This window comes from Peromyscus maniculatus, chromosome 23, assembly GCF_049852395.1.
Source record: "Peromyscus maniculatus bairdii isolate BWxNUB_F1_BW_parent chromosome 23, HU_Pman_BW_mat_3.1, whole genome shotgun sequence".
Taxonomy (NCBI): Eukaryota; Metazoa; Chordata; class Mammalia; order Rodentia; family Cricetidae; genus Peromyscus; species Peromyscus maniculatus.
Genome location: NC_134874.1, coordinates 36653413 through 36666254, shown reverse-complemented (window position 1 = coordinate 36666254; position 12842 = coordinate 36653413). Strand labels below are relative to the sequence as shown.

Sequence of the window (12842 nt, the reverse complement as noted above, 5' to 3'; positions counted from 1 at the left end):
TACAGTCCTGGGGATTGAACCCATGGCTTCAAGCATGCTAAGCAAGTTCTCCACCTACTGAGCTACATATTCTTAGTTCTTCTGTGTCAATTTTGATTGCTAAATAGATACTAATTTAAAAAATACCCACTGATTTTGAGTTTATAGTCCAGTTTCAATTTAGTAGCAAGTGCTTACACTAATTGGAAAAAAATTGCCAACAATAAAATCATAGCACTCGTGGAAAAGGTATACAACTGCTTGTAACTCCAGCTCTATGGGCCTCAATGGCATCTTCTGCCCTCTATGGGCACTTGTACACATGTGCACACACACACACACACAAAAACAAAACAAAAACAAAAAACAAAAAGAAAACCCTTAAGTTCTAGCAAAGGACTAGAGTTGAGTTTCGAGCACTTATCTCTAAGCTCACAACCTTCTGATCCTCCATCTCTAGGGGATCAAATGCGTCTTCTGAACTCTAAGGGCATCTCTCACACACATGGCCCCTGTCCAGACAGACACAAATGCACATAAGTAAAAATAAAAACAAATTTTATAAAGAGAATAAATTACATGTCGTGAAGTTGCCCACTGAGGTTGATGAGGACCAGAGCATAAACCAGGGGACATCCTGGCTGAAGCAATCTTCCCCTTCTCTGGCTGTGTTCCATGGATGTCAGGGTGCTAACAGCCCCAGGGTGACCGAATGATTTCTCCATATTTATCTCTAGGGAAGCAGGAGCCTCATTTGATTGTCTCCTCATCTCTTCTGTGATGGTCTTCCCTGACCTGTTTTCCTGAAATATTTTCTTACTTTCAGCTCTGTCTGACATGGAGATCATAGCCCAGTCAATTATCTTTATTTTTGGTGGCTACGAAACCACCAGCAACACGATTGCCTTTGCCCTGTATTTACTGGCCACTCACCCTGATAACCAGAAGACACTGCAGGAGGAGATTGATTTGGCTCTGCCCAATAAGGTGAATGTATGGTGCTTGGAGGAGGAGGGAAAAGGAAACACCGATCACCTTCAGTGGTGTGTGTGTGTGTGTGTGTGTGTGTGTGTGTGTGTGTGTGTGTGTGTGTGTGTATCCTAGACCTACACTGGGTATTTTCCTAAATCACTCTCCACCATGTTTTACGACATGCTTTCTCACTGGAACTGGAGCACATCAGTTTGTTAGGCAGTCTGCCTAGTCATGCATTTACTCTGTGTCCCCACCATACTGCTGGGATTATAGATGTGTGCAACTGTGTCTGACTTCATGAATGATGTGTATCTAAACTCAGGCTTGCATAGTAGACAGTTCACAAACTGAGACATCTTTAAGCCTTAAGTAATAGTTATTCTATTCACTTTGTTTTTATGGGGTTTTTGTTTGTTTGTTTGTTATTTTTTCCCGAGTTAGGGTTTCTCTGTGTTGTTGGTGTACGTGTCCTGGATCTCCCTCTGTAGACCAGGCTGGCCTTGAACTCACAGAGATCTGCCTGACTCTGCTTTCTGAGTGATGAGATTAAAACCATCACCTCCAGGATCATTTTGATCACTTTGTAAAGGGCTAGATAGATGGCTAAATAGTTAAGAGCACTAACTTCTCTTTTAGAAGACCCATCCAGGTTTGATTCCCAGTCCCCAAATGGAAGTTCTCAGCCATCTGTAATGCCAGTTACAAGGGATCTGACACCCTCTTTTGACTTGTGTGGGCACTGCACTCACATGGTGCACAAAACACATATGTGGGCAAAACCTATAAACACATAAAATAAAATAATTTAAAAACCTTATGAAATGTTTTGTGAGTGCCTAGGATGTTTTCGATGCTGAATTCAGCTTTGGAGCTACTGAGAACTCAACAGTACAATTCAGACCTATTAAAAGTTAATGTAAAATCCCAGCACAAATCTTTTTCTTTCTTCCTAGGAGTCTCCCAACTATGATAAACTGATGGAGATTGAGTACCTCGACATGGTGTTGAATGAAACTCTCAGATTATACCCAATTTCTAACAGACTTATGCGGGTCTGTAAACAAGGTGTTGAAATGGATGGTGTGTTTATTCCCAAAGGGTCCACAGTGATAGCACCAATTTATGCTCTTCACCATGACCCACAGTACTGGTCAGAGCCCGAGGAATTCCGCCCTAAAAGGTACCAGAATCCCCGGAGTGTGAACCCACCCTGAACCATGTTTGCCTGTATATGCTATGATGTCTCTTATGTCATTTTGCATCCATTTGCATTCTGTGAGAATGGCAGAGAAAAGGAAGAAAAAACAAGAGAGAGTGGGAAGAAAATATGAGAATTTAAACACAGCGTGTTTTTCTTCTACCTCAAATAGAAAATGACCATCTTAAGTGTGAGACAGGAACCCATTTTCCTTCAGTCTAACTGGCACATGCTTTTCAGCAATGGACCCAGCATTATCCTGAATGAACTTTTAGAGTTTGGAGATCTATCCTCCCTCTTTTCTTATTATTCTTTGACAATTACATGCGTGGATAATGTATTTTGGTCATTTTCACTTCACATTACCCTGTCTCTTCTCCCTCCCACAATGGTGAATCCCTGCATGTCCTCAACAAGTCTTCCTCCCGTTTTCATATCTTCCTATTTCCTTGTGACTCATAAGTTTAATTAGGGTTGCTTGCACAAGAGTAGCAGGTATAGGAGTTATTTACTGGAGAATGGACAACTCACCAGTAGCGACACCATTGAAGAGAAACTTCCTCCTACCACAGAAACCATTAGTTGTCAACAGCTCTTTAGGGAGATGGAACCTCATGAGCTCCCTCCCACATCCATGATGGAATGTATCAACATGGGTCTAGTCTTGTATAGGCAACTACAGCTCCTGAATGTACATGAGTAAAATGGCTGTGTCATGTCCAGATAGTGCTGTTTCACAGCACCCTTTCATTCCCTTGCTTTTATGTTATTCTGCCACCTCTTCTGAGATGTTTCCAGAGCCTTGCTGGGGATGATATAGATGTCCTATTAAGTGCTGAGCAATCTATCATCTCTCATTTTCAGCATTTTGACCAGTAATGTAGTCTCAGCGTTAACTGTCTCCCACAGCAATCAGAAGCTTCTCTGATCAAGGCTGAGAGCAGCACTAATTTTTGTATGTAAACATAAGTATTTGGAGGACAGTTTGATACCATGTCCACTTAGCAAAATAGAAGTAGTATATTCACCCCTAGAGCATATGACCTCCATAGCCTTTAGATTTTGAACAGATTTACAGTACCCGGCATTAATTCTCTTTGTAAATTGGAACTGAAATCCAATCAGACAGTGGTTGGTTACCCCTACCCCATTACACCATAATTACACTAGTGGACACAGAGGATGAATAGTCTTTCAAACAGAAGTTGTCTTATCAACCATGTGGAAACTCTTACAGGGCAAGGGAGATGGACAGGACCTTTAGTGTACAATTTCTCACAGTTGAATACCTGGAAGCAGAAGTTCAATGAAACTTTCCCAAACTACCTGCATGTTACCAGTTAGATGTCTAAAGGCAAACACATGTAAGTAGCTCATATGTTTCTACCTTTTGTTGACTTATCATTACTCTGTGTCTCCAGGTTCAGTAAGGAGAACAAGGGCAACATCAATCCTTATGTATACCTTCCCTTTGGTATCGGACCCAGGAACTGCCTTGGCATGAGGTTTACCCTCATGATCATGAAACTTGCTCTCACTAAAGTGCTGCAGAACTTCTCCTTCCAGCCTTGTAAAGAAACACAGGTGAGGGGAAAACTATCTCTGTAAATGATGTTTTGTGGGAGACAGTTTTTTTTTTTCAGCTGAAGGTTCTGTTTGTAAAAATGAATCTGCTTGTTTGAGGTTTGCTAATTTGTTTGATGACCAAATGAGTTATTTGCATCCAGGCAAGAGCTGAGTTGCCTTTGGTTCTGGGTCAATATAGAGCACAAGTGTAGCATTATGAAGAGTTAGTGCAGGCCAATACGATAGGATTACATGCATTCTGTTTGAAGATCCAGTCATGTCCATTGGAGATTGGATATGTCACATGCCATCAAGAGGTGCAGTGACCATGTCTTCATGTTTATTGCGTGGTGTATTCTTCAGGCACTCACAGAAGCCCTCCTTTGACAGTCTTGCCAACCACTGGCTGTAGAATAACAAGTCATAATGGGGTCAGGGATGTTGGTCAGTTGGAAAATTCTTACCACCTGGTTCCAATCCTCAGAACAACATAAAGTAGCAGTGGTGATGAATATCTGGAATCCCTGCACTCAGTAGGGGGAGGGAAGAGGGTTAGAAATTCAAGTAATCCATGGCCACTTAGTGAATTTTAAGCCAGCATGGCCTACATGGCATCCCATATAAAAACAAAACTAGAAATTCATGATGCCTGTGCATTTCTAAAATTATAAAATAATTTACACAGAGTATGCTTTTAAAAGTTCATCTCTGACTTCCCATGTGATGCCAAGTTGAGTATCATTATTTTAAAACACAATTGCTGGGACTCAAGAGATGGCTCATTGGTTAAGAGTACTAGTTGTTCTTACAAAGGACCTGAGTTCAGTTCCCAGCACTCACATGGTGACTCACAACCATTTTTAACTCCAGTTCTAGGGCCTCCGATGTCCTTCTCTGGCTTTTCTTGAGACCTCACACATGTGGTATACATACACATGTGCAGGCAACATGAAATTAAAAATCTTTAAGAAGTTGCTGGTTATGATGAACTCCAAACTTATGGGGCATCTTGATAGTTCTGAATCTTTTGTCTGGAACTCTGAGGCAAAAAGAGGTAGCTGTCACATTTCCATAAATCATGTACCATTTCCCCCATCATATTCTGCTCTCATACTTCAAGTTCTTATTCATTCCCCATGAGTCTTCCTCCTGCATTTAATTCCACATTTCTTTATACTCCACCATTGACTTCTATGGGTCATTTTTATCACCTATGCTAATACTTTGTGATTAAAGCCTCCAGTTTAGTTTTATTTTTTTCTCTCAGTATTGAAGGACATCCCCTGTCTTTTGTATATCACCTCATATCATTCTTCCACAATCCCCAAAAGGTTTTTTTTCTGAAAAGGTTCTGCATTGAAAGCCTTTGGTAAATGTTTTGAAGTATAGCTTAAAATTATAATATTCTTCCATAAAAATATTAAACTAATTAAAAAATTAATAGATAACACTTGTATATGTATTTCATGTACATCTATTTTATGCATTCTAGGAAAACACATATATACTACTTAAAATTTTAAAAGAAGTAGATGGTACATTTAGAGAAAGCATTTACATTTTCCTGAACAACTTGTTCTTGTTTCACACAAAGGGATGGGTAAAGTTTATGGGACTTGTGTATTTAGAATATAGCTTCTGTTTGTCAACTAGTTTTATTTCTGGATTAATAGAGGGATGACAATGTTTATTCTGTGATTTTTGATTTAAGACAGCTGTATAGCTGTACCCACACACAACCTCACTTACTTTACTACTTTCTCACTAAAGCATTTAAATCATAAGCATGTATAGGGATTTAGATAGACAAAGCAAATTCAAGTTTGAGCGTCAGTGACACAATTATGAAGGGGCAAATGCTCTGACAAAGTTCCAGTCATATTAAGTTTTACCCTTCTCTATCTCCATGAAACTTCGGTCCCCTCCTTTCCCCTGTGACCAGAAGATTACTCCATTGGAGACACTACCCCTCCATCACTGAATAGCATGAGCCTGGGCATCATGAAAAACAGTGTAGGACTCAAAATTCTTCATTCAACCCATCTGTGGAAGCCAAGAATAGATACTGGAAAAGAAAGCAAATGTCTGTCCTCCTAAAGACTTGCCCTGAATAGCCTCAATTGTAGTGGTGACATATGATCTAGGAGATGAGTTTTCATAGGGGTGAAATGTATCCTCTCAGGGTTAAACTTGCATGTTTCATCAAACCAAGTGTTACTTTTCAAAATGTAAACCAAACAACATGACATAATAACTAAGAATCAGGCTTTAAATATGTTAAACTCACTGGGCTCCGTGGTACATGCATTAAATCCCAGCACTCAGGAGGAAGAGGCAGTTGGATCTCTGTGAGTTCAAGGCCAATCTGGTCCACATACTGAGTTGCAGGACAGCCACAGATACACAGTGAGACCATGTCTTGACAGTAATAAAACAGAAATTAAATTCATCTGTTTTACTCTTAGCGCAGAACAGAAATAACATAAACCAACATGACTTCATCTTAGGCCCTGTATACAGTAGAGTCTCAGCAAATATTTTACCTTATCCAAATATGGAAGCATGCTTTCAACATCTAATTGACACAGCTTGGAGAAAAAGGTAGTCAAAGCACATGACCTTAAATAAAGCTTATCTGTATCTGCAATGCATCATCATCCTGGAAGGTTTATTATATTCCTTTAGGGGTTGTTGTTGGTTCACTCATTGATTCTCAATATTTTCTTCCACTGTTGCAGATACCAATGAAATTAGACAGACAACTACTTCTTCAACCAGCAAAACCCATTGTTCTAAAGGTTATACCACGGATGCGATCTTAACTGGAGTGTGACTTTCCCTCAAAGACTTCCACTGTGTTCTTCAAGAAGGTGATATGTAAGAACACTGGAATCTTTAATTTACTTCATGAATAAAACCCAGTTGAAAATGTGGCTTAATTGACTGGCCTTGATCCATGGTTAAGGATCCAGTACATCCATTCACCTTTCTCAGTGTCAATACAGAGTACCATAGAATGTAAAGGAATTGACTAAATTAGTTGACAGAATAAGGAATTCACCTCCTCTGGTCCTCATGGGACCATGTTGATCCACATCTGGTTGTCTCCATCAATTTCCTTTAAGTTCTTTTAAGAGTAACCATATCTCTGTTATTTGATCAGTAAGTTTTTAATGAAAATGTAAACTATTGTAACAACTCTAATTGTAATACTGGTATCCTGTATTTTAGCTCCAATATTCTACAATATCGTTACATTGAAAATATAAATTAATATCTCTTTTAAAAACCCAACAAAGTATATTTTTACATTCTGTGAGAGCTTCATACAATGTATTTTGATCATATTAATTCCTCTCCTCCAAATCCTCCCAGATCTTTCCATAACATGAATCTTAATAGGTCTTATTAATAAAAAACCTTGAGCCAGAAATTGGAGTTAAAAACTGAGGGGGCAGAGAGAAGCCAGCCACATACTTACCTAATTGGAGATCCTCCACCAAAGAGACCTACTTCCTCTATACCCACACCTATATGCCTTTCTGTTCGCCATCTCATTTCCTCTCCACTCAGCTACATCACTTCCTGTCTCTCTGTACAGACCCCTAGACATTTATGGTTAGTTTTGAGAATTTAAGGTGTGTACCACTGTTCCTGTCTCTGTTCTTAGTGCAGTCTTGAACTCATAGAGATCCAGTCTGATCTGTGCCTCCTGAGGGATAGGATTAAAGGTGTGGGCTACCACTGCCTGAACTCTATGTTTACTTTAGTGGCTGGCATTTTCCTCTGATCCTCAGATAATCTTTATTAGGAGACACAGATAAAATATCAACACATTTCCCCTTTTCTTGTCCAAATAATAAAAAAGCTATAACTAGTAAGAAAAACTATATGCAATAAGTACAGTAACTATATACAATATATACAAGCAATAAATACATCAATAATGTTAGTCCATTTGCATTTGACAAATTCAGAGAAAAGATTCCATTATCAATCGTATTTTGGTAAGTTCAAAATGTACCTAATTCACTTTCTACCCTAACTTATATTAACCACCAAAATTTATCTTTTGATGTCTTTCAAACTTAAACACTTAACACCTCTCAATGAGTTTCTTTTCTGAATTGTTGACAAGGAAAACTCTAACTACAAGGATTTAATCTTCAACTCCCTCAGATACCCGAGAAGGGAATAATATTACCTAGTAAAACAGGAGGTACAAACAAGCAATTTCCAAAAAATGTGACAGAAACAGCCAGCTGTCTGGACAGTCACCTGAGGTTTCTCTGCAACTTTCAGGTATAATATTCTTCCTATAGGCTTAGCATATCTGACAGACTCATTTGTGAAGCAGGATTTTCTAAAGAGCCTTCCTACCTTGTTTTGCCAAGGATCAGCAGTCATTTGTTTTGTGTCATGCTTGTCCATTTTGGACAACATACTGTCAGCAGTCAAATTGAGGGTACTTTCTTGCCTAGTGGCTAACTTTTGCCACAGTGAAAGTTAACTTCATATGGAATTTCTTCAATGCCCATCATTTTCTCTGAAGTTAATTGTTGCTGCCAGGAGTAGAAAAGTCTCATAGTCATTAAAAAAAATCTATGTCATTAAAACATCTTAAATGCCATATTCTGAAGATATCTGAAGAGTTTGAAGATGACCTGCTTATCTAAACTATATCTCTTCTTGACCTTGAAAACATACCTAACATGACTACAAGTTCAATTGTAATGACTAACCAATAATTTTCTTTTTTTTCATTTTTCTTTATTAAGAAATTTTCTACTCACTCTACATACCACCCAAAGATCCTATGCCTACCTCCTCCCACACCCAGTCCTGATCCTATTCTTCAGAAGAGACCTCGCCCTGATCCTATTCTTCTATTCTTCAGAAACTTCCCATCCCCCTCCCTTCCCCTATACACTTCTCCTATACATCAGTGTATATAAGCCTACTTCCTCTTGCAATAAACGAGACCTTGACGTGACTCAGACTGACTGTTTTTCTTTATGCACCTGGTCTCCTTTCTCTCTCGCCCCCATTGGTTTTTCAGAAGGTGCCTCCTTGGGTCCTACTTAATAACCTGGCCTGCTGGACGGGTCACTTCCCCAAGACTAACTTTAGGGAGGTTCCCTTTTGGCAAGTTATATCTGCCAAATTGAAAAACATTTGTTAATGGTATAAGTTAGTTTAAATTGGATATTCATGCTGGTTGATGAACTATCACCTCCTCTAATTAACAGGTCGCGCTGGCTCAAATAGAACCTGTATCAATTTTGATGGTATTCATAGCTTTTCTTCTCCCATAGAAACAAAAACAAAACCTCATCCCAATGTAACACATATCTTGGTTTCCATTCTGAGGTCAGCACATCTTTAAAGTATATAGGCTGATTCAATTCTGTAGTTTTTTTTTCTATTATCCAATGTCTCTCTGAAGCTGCTGTTCCTTTCTCATTAGCATTGAGAAAATTCAAAGTCAATAAAGTATTAAGTAATCTATTGTCTTGGGGTCTTGGATAGTTGTCAGTTTTAATTTGTACATGTATACCCATGATGCCATAACTTCTAGCAAACACATGGTGACTGAATCAGCTTTTCCAGAACTCAAAGCAGTTGCCCATTGAAATATTGAATAAGTATTAATACTGTGGTGCACATATTCAATTTTTCTAAATTCTGCAAAGTGAAACACATCCATCTGCCAGATTTCATTCCTCTGAGTACCCTTTGGGTTATATCCTGCTGGTAGTGGAGTCTGATTATAAAAAGAACAAGTAGGACATTACTTTACAATTTCCTTGGCTTGTTGCCAGATTATGGAAAAATCCTTTTTAAACCCTTACTATTGACATGATGTTTGTATGGAATTCTGAGGCCTCCACCAAATTTCCTGTGAATACTTTATCAATCTTATCATTACCTTGTGCTTGAGGACCTGGGAGACCCATATGGGATTGGATGTGAGTTATGTATAAGAGATGCTCCCTATTCCTGATTATATCTTGTAACTGAATAAATAACAAAATTAATTCTGATTCATCAAGTATAAATATGTAAGTCTCAATATGTAAGACCGTTCTTTCAGCATATGTGAGTCAGTAACTATGTTGAGAGGTTCTGAAACAAAATAGCCTATAATTCCAATTTTTGACAAAATTATAAGGACTCTGAACCACTTTACTTAAATTTTCTGATTTGTAACTTACCTTTCCTTGTTTTTGTGCACCTGTATAAAATGTACTGCCTCCAGATATAGGTGTTTCCCATACAATGTCGGGCAGAATCCAATCACCTCTCTTTATAAGTTCAATTCTATCACTTTTGGGATATTTGCAGTTAATCTCTCCCCAAAAATTACTGCAAGCTCTTTGCCAAAGTTCACTTTTTGCCCATAATTTGTCAATGTCCTCGTTAGTTAAAAGTACTATGTATGGATGTATCCAACTGTTTTATTAAATAAGAAACACAGAAATAATGCAAAAGAGAAAGCCGAGAGGTCAGAGCTCAGAGCCAAAATCTCACCCTTCCGCCTGCGGTGTCCCAGCTTCCCGAATGAGGGCTCCTTTTCCTGTCTGTTAGTCTATTTAAAGAGACAGAACAAGCCACAGCTATCTCACCTCACCAGTTCCTCAGCTGGTCTTGTTTCCTCAGACTGGAAGCTTCTGTGTCCTCATCCCAATAGCTCTCAGCTGAACTGTGTTGCTCCAAAGCCTGAAAGCTTAACCAGCCAAATGCTTCTAGTTTCTGGTCCTCACGCCTTATATATCTTTTTGCTTTCTACCACCACTCCCTGGGATTAAAGGCTGGCTTTCTGGGATTAAAGGCGTGTGCCACCACCGCCACACTCTTGCTATGGTTCTAATAGCTCTGACCCCCGGACAACTTTATTTATTAACATACAATCAAAATCATATTTCAGTATAATTAGATTACCACCACATACTATGATTTCTGCTGGGTCTATTCCTGCTAATTGATGAAGTCTCAATTTTTCTTTAAAATCAAATCAGAGATCTTTTCCACATAAGTTTTTAATTTTACTGCATTTATTTGGCAGAAATATCCATTCCAATGTAACATCTTCCCTCTGCATTAAAATTCCTGTGGGAGAATGCATAGAGTGTAAAATAACCAAAAACCATTCAAGCTCTGGATCCACACAATCCACATGTGCATCCTGTACTCTATTTTCCACCAAGGCCAATTCTCTCTCAACTTTAGCTGATAATTCTCTTGCACTATTTAAGTCCTTGTCACCTTCTAAGGTTTTGAACAAATTACTCAGTTCATCATTTTTTACCCCAACAACAGTCCATAGAATGGAAATGTCTCTGAATATTATTTGAAAGTCATTAAGAGTTCATAATCAATCTCTCCTAATTTGCACCTTTGGGCATCTAACTTTTTTTAGACCTATTTTGTCTCCTAAATAATAAATAAACTCTCCTCTTTGTATCTTTTAAGGAGCAATTTGTAATCCCAACAAGGCAAAATTTGCCTTACTTTTTCAAACATTCTTTCTACATTCTCTGCATTTGAATCAGCTAGTAAAATACCATCAATGTAATAATAAATTATAGATTTAGGAAATTGTTTATGTATTACTTCCAATGGCTGTTGTAAAAAAATATTGGCACAGTGTTGGGTTATTTAACATTCCCTGTGGGAGAACCCTCCATTGATATGTCTTAACCGGTTGAGAATTATTATAAGTAGGCACCATGAAGGTAAATCTTTGTCTGTCTTTTTCTTGTAAGGGTATTGAGAAGAAACAGTCGTTTAAATTGATAACTATAAGAGGCCATCTTTAGGTAAAAGAGTAGTCAAAGGAATTCCAGATTGTAGAGAGCCCATTAACTGAATTACTTTGTTAATTGCTCTTAGGTCTGTTACAATTCTCCATTTACCAAATTTCTTTTTAATAAAAAATACAAGTTGATTCTTAAATATGGTGAGCAGTTAACTGCTCTTGTACCAGCTCTTCTAAAGCCTGCAGATTTTTTGTTGTTAAAGGCCATTGCTGAACCCATACAGGCTTGTTTGTTAACCTTTTTAAAGGTAGAACTGTTGGTGAAAGATCAGCGGTTGTTGTGCCCTATCCTTGTACAATCTGGGTGGTCAGTAACTGTTCTTTATAATAATATCTCCCAGTATTTCTCTCAGAAACATGTGTTAGTTTATGGTTTGTCTCTGAGGTTGGAGGGATGTTAATCTGAGTATTCTGTTGTTATAATAAATCATGGCACCACAAATTCATAGCTATATTAGCCACATATGGCTTTAATTTTCCTCTCTGTCCTTTTGGCCCTATATATTCAACACATCTTGCACTCTCTTTCACTTGAAATAATGTTCCATTTCCTAACAGCTGAACATTTATCTACTGAAGAGACCAATTTGGATGCCAAAATTCTGGTGCAATTATTGTAACATCCACACATGTGTCTACCAGACCTTCCAAGAGAACATCATTTATTCGTATTTTTAAATTTGGTCTTTGTTCATTTATAGAAGGTTGATAAAATTTGCTTTATGGTTTTTCCCGAATTTCCTTTTCTCTGTGCTACAGCTGTTCTATTACCCTGAGCAGTATGTTTTTTTTACAATAGGTATTTGATTATTTAATTGCTCTGAGAAAGGGTTTCTTCTATGATGGTAGGAAAGGACTGAACTGAATTTGCCATGCAGGCCTGGTTTAGGTCCCTCGGGGAGTTTCCCAATAGTAAAGCCAAAGGATTATTTTGTCTGTCCCTTGTTGATCTACATTTATTAGTCCAATACTTTACCTTTACCACACTTTCTGCATAATTCTGAAGGGAGGGGCATTCTGTTGCCATTGTTCCTTGAATAAACATTGTTTCTAGGAATACCCTGTTCACAGTCCCTCTTCAGAAGACCTTGTTTACTGCAATGATTATATCTGGCATTATTATTTTTCCTCAAAGCTTTTGATATCAACTCTCCTATCCACATATCATCAAGGTCACAAGACTCAATATTAGTTGTATCCCTGATCCAATCCTCCAGGGGTGCTGATATGGTATTTAATGGCCTGATCACTCTCTGGCATGCTGCATTAGCATACTAAAAAGCCAAAGATTCAATTATTATCTGT

General features: G+C 38.2%; 1 protein-coding gene and 1 pseudogene across 2 annotated transcripts in view; one reads left to right on the top strand and one right to left on the bottom strand.

Annotated features, from left to right (window-relative positions):
- Positions 1–6651, top strand: part of LOC102924003 (cytochrome P450 3A31-like) — a 40572-nt pseudogene extending 33921 nt beyond the window's left edge. The window contains exons 10-13 of the transcript XR_013047577.1: positions 806–966; positions 1908–2134; positions 3574–3736; positions 6457–6651. The product of XR_013047577.1 is annotated as a cytochrome P450 3A31-like (transcript). The remainder of the gene's footprint in view (positions 1–805; positions 967–1907; positions 2135–3573; positions 3737–6456) is intronic.
- The window catches only part of LOC102916524 (cytochrome P450 3A11-like), a 229252-nt gene that overhangs the window by 121123 nt on the left and 95287 nt on the right, over positions 1–12842 (bottom strand). The window lies entirely within an intron of this gene.